Genomic DNA, 16,163 nt, shown 5'->3' on the forward strand with positions numbered 1-16,163 from the left:
GTTGGGAGAGAATGTAATGAGCCCAGTGTGGGGCAAAAGTTTGCAATGCCTTTAAGAGATTCAAGAAGTGATGTCAGATAGTGCTCAATGAGTGTTTGCTGATGATAATGACAATGGTAACAACAGGGCTGACAACATCAGTCCACACAGGCCTCTGTACCATCAGCCTGTGAATGGGAGGGCTCTCTGGGAGCTCTGAGGATTCAAGCTCTGAGTGCTCAGCTGGTTTCACTGCAGGGTGAGCAGTCAGGGAGCCACTTTCTAGACTGGAGCCTCTCAAATGCCAGAAAGTTGGCGCCTGTACTGTGGCAGAGCCTACCTCCTCCCTAGCCTTCCCTCCTCTCCCGCAAGTTGCTTCAGCTTTTTGAGACAAGATTTATCTGGGTTTTCCGCCTGGAGGTAAAATGCTGGGGAGGGAAGGTGGTGGCAGTAGGGTGAGATCTAGCTTTGCTTACTAGGGGTCGGGGAGCTGTGAGGGGAGTGGGGGAGCCACAGTAGCCCCATCAACCAAGTGCTGCACTGCTTGAAACAGAGAATGGGTAAGTCAAGAGAGGAAGGGAGCTAGTGGAAAAAGACCTTCTAAAGGTAAATTCAATTAGCCTCTTTTTTATTCCTACCCTTTACTGACTCTGCCCATCCTGACTCTGTAGCTTCTCTAGGGCTTTCCTAGCAATTATCTCCTTCTTTCTTTGTAATCACTGCCCACTTCCTTACTCCCTCTCTTTCATCCACCAACTGGCTTCCACTCTCTACCCATTTATTAGAAATTGGGTGATGGTATTCATTGATGGTCCTCTATCTGTGCTTGTCTTTGTTATGGGTTTATTCTCTTACTACCATTTATTAGCTCTTGACAGGGAGAGATGATAAATGCTTGTGGTCAGTCCTTTTTTCCCAGTGGATGCTTTTCTACAGATGTCTAAAAATACCTTTCACTTGAATATTCCATTTCTAAGAAAACAATCTATTCTCTGGTGTCAGAAGCGAAGGGCAAAGCTGTACTGCTAGCAAAGAATTATCTAAATCAAATATGAGCAGTGACGGTTGTCCAGGGCATGTTTTTGTTATCATTAAATTCACTTCGCTGCTGCTTTTGTTTATGGCTCTAGCAAACATGGGCTCTAATCCCAGCATTGCTTGGCCCACTGGAGATATTTCAGTTTGCTCTCTGCCTAGTGATCTCTGTCAGCCTGAGACAAAGGTTTCTATCTTTTAAGTAAGCTAATTAAAAACGCTTGTATTTTCCAAATACGTGATCACCAGTTTTGCTTTCTACTTTTATCACTCCATTTTAGAATGGTCAAGAACCTGAGATAGACTCAGATCATTTATGGCAAACACAGCAACACTATAGAGAAGTCATACAACTGTCCTGGAAATTGTGGGAATACCACAAAAAGCTAGAAAACCATGGTCCCCAAAGCCATACATGTATTTAGTTATTTGGAAGCCAGTATGGACTGTCAACAGAAAATCTGCAAGAGCAAAACATAGACTGAAGCCCATGATTAACTGGAAACCATTGCTTTGGTGGAATCATTTTCTCAGCTTTCTCTTAGCTTTAGTTAAACATACTTGGGACTGTTTCTTCCTAGGTTATTTCGCATGTGTATTAAAAAGCAGAAAAAAAGTGGTGGTGGTGATGGTGGAGAGACTAATGAGAAATAAATAATGGAGAAATGGTGAAAAAGAGTTCTTTGTTTGTAAGTGTATTAGACCTTATAAACTTAAATAATCCACGGATCATTTCCGTAGTAGACTATTATGGCTCCAGAAGAGCCATTGTGGTAATGTAGCAGCTGATGAGCTTATGCACAGAGTCTGCATACTAAATGCCCTTATGAAGTTGGGAATGAAATATGGGAGCCGAACATGGCCAATAATCATTTTTAAAAATAATGAAGTACCCTACTACCTCACTCCACCAGCCTTCGCCAAAATCGTGAAGAGCTGAGTCAACCTAATGAACAATTTGCCTGAAAATGTAATTAAAAAAAAAAAAAAACTCTGTAATTGTAGCAGGAAAAAAAAACCCAAACCAAATGAAAATAGGGCTCATATTTTGAAGCAAAAACATATTTTTGCATTTGGGGAAAATGGGTGAGCCTGTGCCACATCTCATTTCAGCAAGTGACGTTTAAGCCTCGGAAATTAAATCATGGACACCCTGGGTTTTAGAGAAGGGATAGAGGTGGGGACCTGGCTTTGCCAAAGCCCTTTGGGCCTAAATAGCAACACCCTGCTTGGCCATGCTGGAGAATAGACTGCCAATTGTGCTAAATTATATGATGCTTTTGAGATGTGCACAAATAGCCCGTTACACTTTTCACAGCATTCCTTCATTAAGCCCGCAGAATTGTTTCTTTATGTTTTCCTCATAATCGCTTCTGAAAGGTCAAGGATTGCTTACTTGACTTTTTGGTGCCCTTCAGGGAATAATGCTGTTAACCATTTGCAGCTTCTGCTCCTCAGAGCTGACATTTGCTCCAAGGTCTGCCATTGGCCATCAAGACTGGGTCCCCCTCCCCAACACACACACACACACACACACACACACACACACACACACACACACACCCCTTGGTTGGGGTTAGGGAACATAAGGAGGATCCTGGAATTTCTGCCAGTTGAGATTTTGTTGAACTTTCTGTTAGAGGTGATGTTTAGCCCTCATGGCAGTAGGCTCTGGTGGCATTAGGAAAGCAGTAGAGGGCAGTCGTTTTATTATTATTCTTTTAATTTCAATAGTTTTTAGGGTACAGGTGGTTTTTGGTTACATGGATAAGTTCTTTAGTGATGATTTCTGAGATTTTAGTGTACCCGTCACCCAAGCAGTGTACACTGTATCCAATATGTAGTATTTTATTTCTCACCCCCTCCCAATCTTCCCCCTAACCAAGTCCCCAAAGTCAATCATGTCATTCTTATGCTTTTGCCTCCTCACAACTTAACTCCCACTTATAAGTGAGAACATCCAATATTTGGACTTCCATTCCTGAGTTCCTTTGCTTAGAAGAGGGTGGTGGTTTTGAGAGCGAGCCCTGGAACAGACAACTTGAGCTCAAACCCAGACCTACTTCTTATGTGGTAGGTGACCTGCGGTCATCTCAAATCTCAAGGGCTCAGTTTCCATATACATAAAATGGAAATAATAGTATCACCACTTCAGAAGGTGCTTTCCTGGCATAGAGTGTGCATTAAAATGTTAACTCAAAACAAAACAAGTAGCCTTGGAAACCTGCCAAGGGTGGGCCTTGACCGGCAGCATTGCATTATATACACGTTTCCATTGTGTGTGTGGCTCCAGTGAGCCAGCCCAGTGGCTCACTCCCAGCCCTCGCTCAGATTTGTGAGGAACCAGTAACACTTATCAAACATCTCTTATGTGCCCAAGGGCTTGCATATATTTCTCACTTAATTCTTTACACATTTCTGTAAAATATGTTGTTTCTGTATTATATATGAAGAAATTGATGCTCAGGACTAATGATAATGGCTACTCTCTTAGTTCATTTTCTGTTTCTTATAATAGGATATCAGAAACCAGGTAATTTATGAAGAAGACATTTATTTTTTACAGTTATGGAGGCTGAGAAGTACAAGATCAAGGGGCCCCATCTGGTAGGGACTCTATGAAAAGTCCAAAGGTAGCTCAAGGCGTTACATGGTGAGGGGCTGAGTGTGCTTGCTCAGGTCTCTCTTCCTCTTCTTGCAAAGCACCAGTCCCACTCCCATGATAACCCATTAATCCATTAATCTCTCAATACTGCCACGCTGGGGGTTAAATTGCAACATGAGTTTTGGAGGGAATGAATATTCAAACCATAGCAGCTACCACTTGCTGAGTGTTTATTGTGCACCAGGCACTATCCTAGGCAATTTGATTTATTTTCTTGTCAGTCAGCATTTCAGTTGTTTCCAGTTTTTTGCTATTATGGGGAGTACTGCATGGACCTTCTTGAACGTTGTCTTCCTGGGCACGTGAACAAGATTTTCTCTTGGGAAGACACTCAGGAGTAAAACTGCTGAGTAGAAGGTGTTTGAATGTTCAACTTTACCAGCAATGCAAAATTATTTTCTAAAGTGACTGTAATAATTTATCCTCCCACCAGAATGTGTAAGCCTACTCATTGAGCCACATGCTATCCTACATTTGGTTCTTATTTTTCCTAAGCTCATGGATACAAAATAGCGTTTTGGCTTGACGTGTATTTCTCTGATTACTAACAAGGTGGGTAATCTCTTTTTATATTAATTGGCCACATGTGTCTCCTTTTCTGTGAGATGTCTGTTCATGTCTTTTACCCAGTTTCCTATTGAATTGTTTGCTTTATCTTGTCGATTTGCAGGAGTTCCTTATATTTTGCATACTAATCTGTAGGTTGTTATGTAATTGCAAATATCTTCTTCCTGCATGTGACTTGGTTTTTTTTTTACTTTCTTTAAAGTATTCTTAGCGTAAGTTCTTGGTTTTAATGGTGTTGACTTATCAATCTCCTCTTTAACGATTAGCACTCTTTGTATCTTGATTAACAAATTTCTATCAATCTCCTTTAATTTCTTTTGAAAGTTTAAATTTAAAGTTTTGTTTGTGACACTCAAGTCCTTTATACTTTATATATCTATAATTGACTTTTGAATATGATTTGAGGTAGGGGTCCAATATAATATTTTTCTATCATGGAAGGCTGTTTTTGCCAGATCATCTATTGAATTTCTTCTCCTTCTCCTCCACCCAACCCTGCCCCAGCACACACTGCTCCTATTACCTGTCATGCATCAAATATTCATATGTATTTCTGGGTTCTCCATTCTGTTCCATTAGTCAGTTTGTCTGTCCTTAAACCAATACACATGACTAGCATGGTTTTATAATGTTTCCTTATCTTGTAGCACAATTCCCAGTCTTTTCCTTCTGCTTATAAATGTAACAAATATCCGTTTTAGAGAACTGAAGAAGTCGGCCAGGTGCGGTGGCTCACGCCTGTAATCCCAGCACTTTGGGAGGCTGAGGCGGGTGGATTGCCTGAGGTCAGGAGTTCGAGACCAGCCTGGCCAACATGGCAAAACCCCTTCTCTACTAAAAATACAAAAATTACCTGGGTGTGGTGGCATGTGCCTGTAGTCCCAGCTACTAGAGAGGCTGAAGCAGGACAATTGCTTGAACCTGAGAGGCAGAGATTGCAGTGAGCTGAGATCATGCCACTGTACTCCAGACTGGGTGACAGAGCGATACTCTGTCTCAGAAAAAAAAAAAAAAATAAGAGTGAGAATTGAAAAAGTCTACAAAATTCCAGAGCAATACAATTTCTTCTAATCTCATCATTTGAGTACAACGACAGTTAAAATTTGGATGTATATTTTTCTAGAATGTACAAATACATACTCACATGAAGACACACACACACACACATGCATTTAAATATACACATATTCATGCTTTAACAAATTTAAAATAAGTATTGATTGTTTTCTCTATGCAAGGCTCTATGTCTAAGGCTTTATTGTTGCCAAAGATGAGAGATAATATTTAGGAAGTATGATCATGCTTAAGATACTAATAATAGTGTTAGAAGGAAATTTGTATTCAATTTGGCAGCTAATATAATTCCTATTTGGATACCTTATTCCAGAAAGGCATTTATTTTGTATCCCTAAGCTTTATTACTGCCCTAAACTAAGAAAATAAATCTCTCTGTATTCCTAAAGTAACACACTTATCTTCCAAGCAAACTGCTATCAGCTTGTTTAATAAAACAAAACATTGTATATTACATTTTAAAGGAGCTATACCTTAGCCTTCAAATAAGATTTGTGTTTCGGTCCTCAGTTGACTGCTTATTAACTTTATGACTTTGGACAAGTCCTACAACTTCTCGGAGTCTCAGTTTCTTCATCTTTAAAAATGAAGATAATATCTACCTTGTGGAGTTGCCAGGAGTCTTAATGTATTTTTTAAAAGCCTCATGAAATGCTTGCCAATATTTGCTTTTGCATTTTTAATTAGCTTTTGTTTTATTGTAAAAGTAATATGAGCTTTTCTTGTAAACTTTTTGGATCAGTACAGAAGGGTACACAGTAAAAAGTGAAAATTCCCTTCCCTCCACATGTACCCCATCCTTCCCCCCAGATCAGTCTCACGCTCCTGAAGAAAATACGTCAAATTCTCAGGATATGTTATTACTAAGGACATTCTAAAATTCCATCACAGTCAAAACTCCTTGAGATATGAACATAACCTAACAAGTAAGCTAAAATGCCAGAATATTTTATTTCTTTGATGGCTTTTATTTTTAAGTTTCTCTATTTGCAGGCATTTTAGGAAAAAAAATTGAAATGAAACTTTCAAATTAAGACATTGGAGAAGGTGTCAGGAATCGCCTCTAATTTAAAATCACAGTTGATATCTCCTTGCAGAGGCAGTGGGAGAGCAGAGCAGGAGCCATGACGGCGGGGGCCATGGCAGGACAAGCATTTAGAAAGTTTCCCTGCTCCTTGACTGAGTATTGGTTGAAAGACATGCACCCAAAACCCTGCACTGAAAGGCATGTCATGAGGTTGGTGCAAAAGTAATTGCTGTTTTTGCTATTGAATGTAATACTTCCAGAAAAATCTTGGCCGGGTGGGTGGCTCATGCCTGTAATCCCAACACTTTGGGAGGCCTAGGTGGGTGGATCACCTGAGGTCATGAGTTCGAAACCAGCCTGACCAACATGGAGAAACCCTGTCTCTACTAAAAATACAAAATTAGCTGGGCATGGTGGCGCATGCCTGTAATCTCAGCTATTCGGGAGGCTGAGGCAGAAGAATTGCTTGAACCCAGGAGGCGGAGGTCGTGGTGAGCTGAGATCGTGCCATTGCACTCCAGCCTGGGCAACAAGAGTGAAACTCCGTCTCAAAAAAAAAATTATTATAATGGTAATTCATACTTATGGAAGTGTCTAACACTCGTTAGGTGTATAAAGTAAAAAAAATTAAATTCCTTTCTTTCACTCCCTCAATTTTACTCCCCAGAAATTATTGCTGTGAACAGTTTTGATTGATGTCTTTCTTATTTCTTACCCACAAGACTTCAAGATGCCTCAGCTTAATTGCTTGGTTTCATTCCTTTTGTGATATAATATTTATTTTGCTTTGGTTTGCTTGGTGTTGCATCCATCCATCCACGCTCTTACTAGATTATCTGCTCTGGGCCAGGGACTAAGCAAGGTGCTGGAGACTCTTGACATGTCAGATTTAGTCCTCGCCTTCACCCCTAACCATAAATATAATATTAAGTGCTTCGGTATAGTCAGTTGTACAGGATGCTATGGGACCATTAAGGAGGGACACCTAACCCAGGTAATCTGGGAAAGCCTCCTGGATGAAGTTTTCTAAGTTGAGAACTGGAAGCTGAGCAGGCATTAGGCTGGTGCAACAGCCAGAGCTGTGAGACAATAGTGCACTGGGGAATGGTGAGAAACTGGAATGAAGAGGACAGCTGTATAGGAGCTGGGCCTGAGGATGTTGGAGAGAGAACAAGTGGAACATAGAAAGGGGTTCAGTCATGAAGGACTTTGTAAGGTGTGCTAAGAAGTATACACAATGAAGGAAGATGGACCCCATGAAGGGATTGCAAGTAGGAAAGCGACATTGCTATTTTGGCATTTGAGAAGATCGCATCTGGCTACAGTGGGAAGGAAGAACTGGAGAAGGTAAATGAGGAGACAGGGGCAATAGGAGCCCTTGTAGTAGTAATCTAAGTGAGAAAGGATGGTGGTCTGAATTAAGGCAGTGACAGAGCTGGTGGGAGAAATAGACGGATGCAGGAGTAGAAGTCTTCTTTGTGCAGAGATCACTGAGAGTGAAGCCATTTAATACAGGGGCCACTTGTTCAAGTAAATAGTGGGACAAAAGACTTGATTAGAACTCAGCTTAAAAAATTAAACTAAATTAGTTTTTAACCCCTATTTTAATATTATCAATAATTATATAGGTTATAATTACAATTACGAACTAATGTTGAAGATGAAGAATGAATAGGAGTTTGGGGGGATAATCTTTCAACACAAATTTTATGGTAGTATGATAATGCCATCTTTCACTTCATGTTTAAGTTTAGCAGCAAGTTCATAATAAAGGTCATTTTGAGAAAAACATCAGTATTGGTCAATTTCCCCGAGTTTCTTCCTTCAGTATACACATCATTTTCTTGGTAAGTGCTATTATGTCATCCCCTTTATGAGTTTTTTTTCTTTTTCAGCTGTTAACTAGTTTAGCTAGGCAGTACTGTCATTTGTCAAAAGCTTTGCTTGTATTTAAAGCATTTCTCCCAGATCGCTTTGATTGGCTTTATAAAACTCTGTATCCTTTAAAAGATTTGCACTTGTCTTAGCAGTTGATTTGCTTTAGATTTGTAGTGTAATATAGGTAATTTGTAATTATAATTTGTAATTGGCAAGGAATTTTAAAGTCAGGGGTAATATTGTAAGTGGTAAGTTCATTGGTAAATATTTTGCTGTTATGATGACTTTTGCTTTTCTTTGTAACCTGTTGTCTACAGGGACTTGGATAACAAATACTTGGATAATGAAAACATCCAATAATTATGTGCCACCTACTCACCAGGATCATGCCCCAACAGGGAAATGTGGAACAAAGCTCTCCTCAAGGGGAAAGAAAATGGGTAAGGTCTTCATCTTCTAGGACTAAATCCTCTGTGTACATCAAAGATACAACAGAGGAGAACATGAAATGCCGTCTTCAAATTTCTCTTCCATGCTTGCGCAGCTGAAGATATTTTCTCAGTAGTGCTCACATCAAAGGCTATGGATTTGCTGGAAAAATCTCTGTCACTTTCTGGAAGGAAGCCCATATCTCATTACTAATAAGAGAGCATCCCCTTACCCACTGATGTTTTCAAATGGAAGGAAAAAAAAGAAAACCTTTTCCCACTTCCTCCATGGCAACATAGCGTTCTCTCCACCCACTCCCCAGTCCTTTATAACCATCCCTCACCCAAAGGATCTAGGAAGATTCTGATGTATGTTATTGTTTTCATCCTCATGAAGATTTAATGTACTGGGTTCAGTGCACTGATCTTGAATTTACATCATTGTTAAAATCTTTTGATTAATGACTCATTGATTGAATAGCCAGCTATCTAATTCCCTCCCTTTTCTTTCTTCCTGGTTTTCTTTAATAAGTATGTACCACATGCCATTGCATGCCAGGCACTAGGCTGGGGGCTGGGGCTGTAACCCAGACATCATCCCAATACAGTGGGAAGCATCACAGGAGAGTGACTGGATCTGATTTATGATGATTGAGAATATTTTCCTCATTATGAATCTGTATTCCTGCCCTGTAAGGCATGACTTGTAAATAAGTACTGGTTTTTATAGAAAAGCCTAAGGAACGCTAGCCCTAGCTAGTCATTTTATTACATCTTTGCTGTTCGGCTTCTCACTCACTGTCCTTTGTTTGGTGGGAATCTTTGTGAGCAGCAGCAGTTCCCAGGAGTAGAAGCTCAGATTGAAGTCACACAACTGACTCTGAAGCCATCTCCTTTGTGTATGGTCCCAAGAGCTTCAAGGTACACAGGGCCTAGTGTAAGCCTGGGGAAAGCTCGGGGGATTTTAGATCACACCTCCCCAGCATTCCATTTTCCAAAAGCAACACTCAGATCTTTTCGACTCAGATCCCCAACACTCAGATCTTTTCCACCCTCTCTCTTGCCCACCATTTCTTCTCTTAGGTATGCCAGCTTGGCTTTTTCTGCTCCTGAATGTTTTCCTTCTTCCCACACATATATCTATATTTCTTTAGAGAAGCAATTCCGCTGTAACCTGGAAACTCCACTCCTGCATCCCCACACCCAACATTTAACAACATGATCTTCAAGTAGGTAAAACCAAAACAACTGTTGCACTATATACAATGGCCTTGTAGACAGCCATCAAAAGAGACTCCAGTTTCCAACTGTGGCTCCAGTGCCTTCTCTGCATTAATTCATTTGCTGATATTGTGTATTGATGTGACTTCCTCTACAAGCAGAACCTGAAACAGGGTTTAGGAGCGGGAAGTTTATTTGGGTAGAGGTGATTTTAGGAAGCAGGAGTGAGGAAGTGGGGAAGAGAGAGACTGGGAAGGAGAAAAAGCCTCTAAAGGTACATTAGTGAGCTGGTTCTTTCTGTGGACACTGGAGCTCAATCGTGAGGGGATCCTCTCAGGAACCATGTAAAATGCCTCTTGGATGGTTCTTCTGAATGATGGAAGGATGGAATATTTATCTACCTACTCACGTCCCCTTCTGATTGAAGGTTGCTCTCAGGGATGGTCACACCACTCTTTTGGGCTGCTCGGCCAGAGTCTGAGAAAACTCCTCCAATGGCAATCTCTGGGCAGGAGGGAAGCTGTCAGCAGGCACGGGAGCTGTCCACCACAGCTGCAGCTGAAATCAGAGGCAAGCAGAGGAAATGCAGCCTGGGGCACCAAGAGTGGTGGCCTCAAATAGCATTTGCCACAGTTGTGTTGTATTTATTCATTCTTCCTTGGTGTCCTTCATCAACTAATAAATTCCACAAGGACAAGGGTAGTGTCTCCATCTTTGTTTCCCCAGTGACCAACACAGTGCCAGATTCATAGGGGCCATTCAGGTTTTATTTGTTGAATGAATGAACTAACAAAAGATCAGTGGACTGAAACTAGAAGTCTGTGTTCTAGTCCTAGGTGGGTCACAAATTTTGTGTGACCTTGGGTATGTCAAAACCTTGCAGGGGGGTTGGTTACTTATTAACTTACAAATTCCTATTAAAAATATAAACATCCAAGCATCATGGGAGAAAATTCCCTGTCAGTGATTGAACTTAGAATAAGATATTATTCTCTAACTTCATGGCTGTCTCTAATTCTAGGCTTAGGTCCTTCTGAGGTGTAAAGATGAACACTGTTGAGATAGAAAGAGTGTGCTACAAACTTGGGTACCTGAAAAACGTTTCCTTTTATGCAGGATACACGGCTTGGAAAACCTTCACTAACACTCCCATGTGAAGAGTGATAGAATGCTAATTTCCCACAGATTCATTATCACCATGAAATGAAATTTTGGAACACATCACAGGTAAATATAATGTGCAAATGTAGAATTCAACAATTCAAGTTTTAGCTGCCTCCTGTTTTTACACCTCTGTCAACAGGACCCTCATTAAAAATTTTTTTCCTATTATTGTAGTTGAAAGGAAAACTGAAGAAAATATTATTCTGGATAGAGAGATGTCCTTTCCATCTAACCTTTTATGAAGGGAGCCCAACTGTGTATATATATATACTCCTAGTTATTTTTTTATCTGATTACAAATATTTACTATACCTAGGGACTGTGCTACGTCTTGGAGATACAATTGTGAAATACTCATACTCAGTCCCTTTTCTGGTGGAGCTTGCAGTTTAGTGGAGGAGGACTACACTAATTTTTTTAAATGAGTATAAAATTACATGATAAAATAAGTGCTTCTGGGAAGAAAATTGGTTTTATTAGAGCCAAATACTATGAAAATATTATGTTCTGGGAGGTAAAAGAACATTTGCCTCCCAAAGTGGGATTTGAGTAGAAACCTATAGAATGAGTAGCTAGGGTAAGTAAAAGCAAGGGCAGCACGTGCAAAGGCTCAGGGGCAAGAACAAGAGGAAGTCTTGCAAGAGCTGAAAGAAGGCCAGAGGAGCTGGCTTGCCCAGAGCAAGGAGGGGTGTGGTGCCAGCGATGCTGCAGAGAAGAGCACAGACAGACTAGGCAGGCCTGGAGGGGAGGCTGAGAGTTCTGTCCTAAGAACCCTGGGAAGTCATTGAACAGTTTCAGCAGAGCCTGGTGACACGATCAGGTCTTTGTATTTTATAAAAGGGCCTTTGTTTTCACATCTTCTTATATTTTCCACAATTATATGATCAATTCGAGCAATAGTATTTGTTTTCCTTGAATTATCCTGATAATTGCAGACATACACATACACGTATATATTGTTTTTCTGAAAGACGTTAGTCCAGTTTGCTCCAGAATTATCATTATCTTTCGTTCTCATTTGGATAACAGAATTATCAATATATTTCATTCTCATTTGGATACTTCTGGGCACTGACTCTATTTAGCTAATAACCAAATTAACTCCATTCTGGGCTATGATGGGGAATGAACAGAGAACACTATCCCTGTGTATTAAATGTGCAGGTGAAATTGCCCTTCTCTGTTGGAAACAGTGAGAGTAACAGCCATTCCATCACCAAGATGGGTTCAAATTGAGTTGTCTGGTGGCATCTGCAGAGCCTCTGTAAACTATGTCTATAACCCAAATTTCTTAGCATATCCAAAAATGGATTAAGTTGCTTTGACAGGCTCTGTTTTTTATGAACCTCTTTGGCTATGACTTACTCTGTTATTTTTCTCAAGATGCTCATGGACTGATTTATGATTTCATTTAGAGTTTTGACTGGTAGTTTGGATGCACTAACTGGCCCACCTTTTCCTGTATCTGCTTTCGGCTGCTTTATCTCCAACACTAAATCAGCCTGCTTAAATCTCCCTGGTACATGAGTCTCTATGACAAACACTAGTATTGCAGGTATGTCCTGCCTTAGCTGGTTCTTTGAATTTGTTCAAATGAATCTCACCCAGCTCTACTGATTTATAAATATTTAAATTGTTTAAGTATTCTTTTACCTGCCTCTTACTAACTCTTTTTCTTGATATTCCCAGAGACTCATTAATATTTATCTTACTGAGCTCCTGCTTCCTTCGTTCTTTGTGCTAAAGGCTGAGACAAAATAGTAGCTCCATAGTCATTCTTCTTTGCATCTTTCATTAGTTTCTCTCACCCCTGACTTAGCAAAAGTAGCCTTAGTTTTCTTGGGCGCATCATCCTATTTTATTTTTAGAGCCTTTGTGGTAACTTCTTGCTCCTTCTGCTTCTCTAATTCTGCCCTTTCAGCCACTGTCTCTTGGAGCTATACTTTCTTCATATAATATTCTTGTCCTAAAACTCTACACAATTGGATTTTTGCTTTTTTCCCCTTCAAAAAGGAAATATTCATGATTTAAGCCTTGTATGTGTGTGATTATATAACAGCACCCAGCAACCACTTGTGTGTTCTTTTTTTAGAGGCTATACTTGAATGCCCACACCCATGTTCTTTCTTTTGGTAGAAGACACAAGTAGTAACCATTCAGTTCTTGAAAGATGATCTGGATGCAGAACATCACCAGAACATTGATTTGAAACAAACAACAAATGAATGTAAAAGCAAGACAAAGGACTTCCAATAACAACAAAAAAATTAGTAATAAAAAGATTCCTGGAAGAGTCCAGGAATCTGCCTCATCAGAAACACACTGGGTTTTTTGTTTTTGTTTTTTGTAGAGGTGGAGGTTTCGCTCTATTGCCCAGGCTAGTCTTGAACTCCTAGCCTCAAGCAATCCTCCCACTTCTGCCTCCCAATACACTGGGGTTACAGGCTTGAGCCACCATGCCCAGCTCACACTGGAAATTCTAATGTGTTTTCAAAAGAAAACATACTGTATACTATACACAAACACACACACACACACACAGACACACAGAGTGAGAGAGAGAGAGAGAGAAATAAAGAGAGAGAAAGAGAAAGAAAGAAAAGAGTACGTACAGTGTCATTGCATTTATTCAAAGTTCAAGAATAGGCAAAATGAAATTGTAGTGACAGAAGTCAGAAGAGTGGTTCCCTCTGGGGATGAGTATTTACTGCAAGCAGCCTGAAGATGCTGGAAATGCTTTACATCTTGATCAAGGTGGTGGGTACATGGGAGTGTACATATGTGTATATATACAGGTTCATCAAGCTGTGCCTTTTGATTAGTGCACTTTAAAAATGTAACACTTGGGAGGCTGAGGCAGGTGGATTGCCTGAGCTCAGGAGTTTGAGACCAGCCTGGGCAACACAGTGAAATCCGTCTCTACTAAAATACAAAAAATTAGTTGGGCATGGCAGTGTGCGCCTGTAATCCCAGCTACTTGGGAGGCTGAGACAGGAGAATCGCTTGAACCCGGGAGGTTGCTGTGAACCGAGATCCGAGATCGCGCCATTGCACTCCAGCCTGGGTGACAGTGAGAGATTCTGTCTCAACAACAACAACAAAAAAAAGTAACTCATTTACTGCATGTGTTATACCTCAGTTAAAAAGTAAACCAAAGGAAAATGCAATCAATGTGTCTACAAAGTCAGTTGCTAGAAGTGGGAAACATTTCAGTAGCTATGGACTATGTCTGAAGCTGTCTGAAATGTTATTATTTTTAAAATTTGTTATCTACCTGCATACATTTATGTTGTTGGACAAACTTACCTGCTCAGAAGGCTGGTGGCATGAGAATGATTGTGACTTCCATTTCTTGAGTAGCTACGGAGTGGTAGGCATTGTACCCACACTTTGTCGTCTCCATGCAGAGATGTTATTATTTCCATTTTCCAGATGAGGGCATGAACCAGAAAGACCTCAAGTATCTCAAAGAATACACAGCTAAAGAGAAGAAATTAGAGATGTAAACTCAGGTTTCAAAAACACCAAAGTCTATTATATACTTTCTTCCTCTCTATGGGGTTCCCAGGAACCCTACATGATTATGTGTTAGTATTTTTACTAGTCTTTTTACTGTGGGCAAGGTATTGTGCTATGTGTAGCTTTCAAATATTCCTATCTCTTTTTTTAAAGAAATAAATGGATATAGATACATTGAAATGAGTTACAAATAATATTGTCTGGCTCGATCTCAAAAGCATACCTAATTTGACCAGCACAGGAAATCTGTGAGCTAAAAAGGATGTTTATTTGCCCCATTTTTACAGATAAGGACTCTGAGACTCCAAAAGGTTGCGAGTGGGTAGCTAGTAAATTTCAACCTCCAGCAAGCTGTCTTCACAGCTCACACACTTTACTAGTCCATATACTGTGTGTTAATGATTTTTGAAGGATGTAACTGAAAGAAGACTTAGATTGATCCGTTTTTTAAAATATGAAAACAATTTACAAGAAAAATAGACCTGAATAAAGGGAATATTTGTCAGATTTATATCCATTGCTAAGATGAATTTGAGAAACGATACTAGTTTATTGGATCTTTTCTGCTGTTTCGAAAGCTTATGAGCTGATGAGTTCAGTGATTGTGTGGTTTTAGACATTTTGAAAGAGGCCATGCAATGGCTGCAATGCTTACACATGTGGTTGAAAGCTGAGGTTCCAGGCTCTGTCCATCATCTGTCTATAGACTTGTCATCTGAGAGGACAGGTCTAAGGTATCTAGTCCTCTTTCTTGCTTGCTTTCATGACTATTTCTGGCACTTCTGTAGCTGTCTTGGATAATTCCACTCTAGTTCTGTTATTTTAAAGGTATTTTCTTATGTGTAATACAATCTATTTATATATTTTGGGTCAAATATTATCTCTATGGAGATGACTCTTATTTGGATGCTTTTGATCCTAGAACAATTTTTGTAAAATTTCATACGCTATCAGATTATCATATTCCCTTGTTACCCAAATCTTTATTTTTTTCTGTTTCCCTCCCATCAGATTTGAATCCTTTAATCAAAAAAGACTTCTCCATCCCCACTTTTTATTACTAAGAATAGCACAATGATCAATCTTGTGTTTTTCACCTGGATTTGTCAATTGTTAACATTTACCACATTTGCTTTTTTAATCTACTTATAGTGTGTGTATGTGTATGTGTGTATGTATATATATGTTTTAAATCATTTGAAAATTAATTGCAGACATTGTAGCAAATATTTCAACAATCAACTTCTAAGAACAAGGAAATTATCCTACATAATCACAGTACAGTGATTATATTTGAGCGTCTAACCTTAAGATCATTATCTAATATACTGCTCATATTCTGATTTCTCCAATTGTCCCAATAATATCCTTAGACTGCTTTTTTTATTCACTCCAGAATTCAGCTGAGGATACCACATTTTATTTAGTTATTGTGTCTGTTTAGTTTCCTTTAATCTAGAACAGTTTCTCGGAATTTTTAATGTTTCATGAATAAAGATCTTTGTTTTAAACACTTTCATTGAGTTCCAAGCATGGTTCTAGTTACGACCACTCATCAAATACCTGATTTGTTTCATAAATTATTCCAGTTTAGTCCTGCAAAAGT

This window comes from Symphalangus syndactylus, chromosome 21 (genome assembly GCF_028878055.3).
Source record: "Symphalangus syndactylus isolate Jambi chromosome 21, NHGRI_mSymSyn1-v2.1_pri, whole genome shotgun sequence".
NCBI lineage: Eukaryota > Metazoa > Chordata > Mammalia > Primates > Hylobatidae > Symphalangus > Symphalangus syndactylus.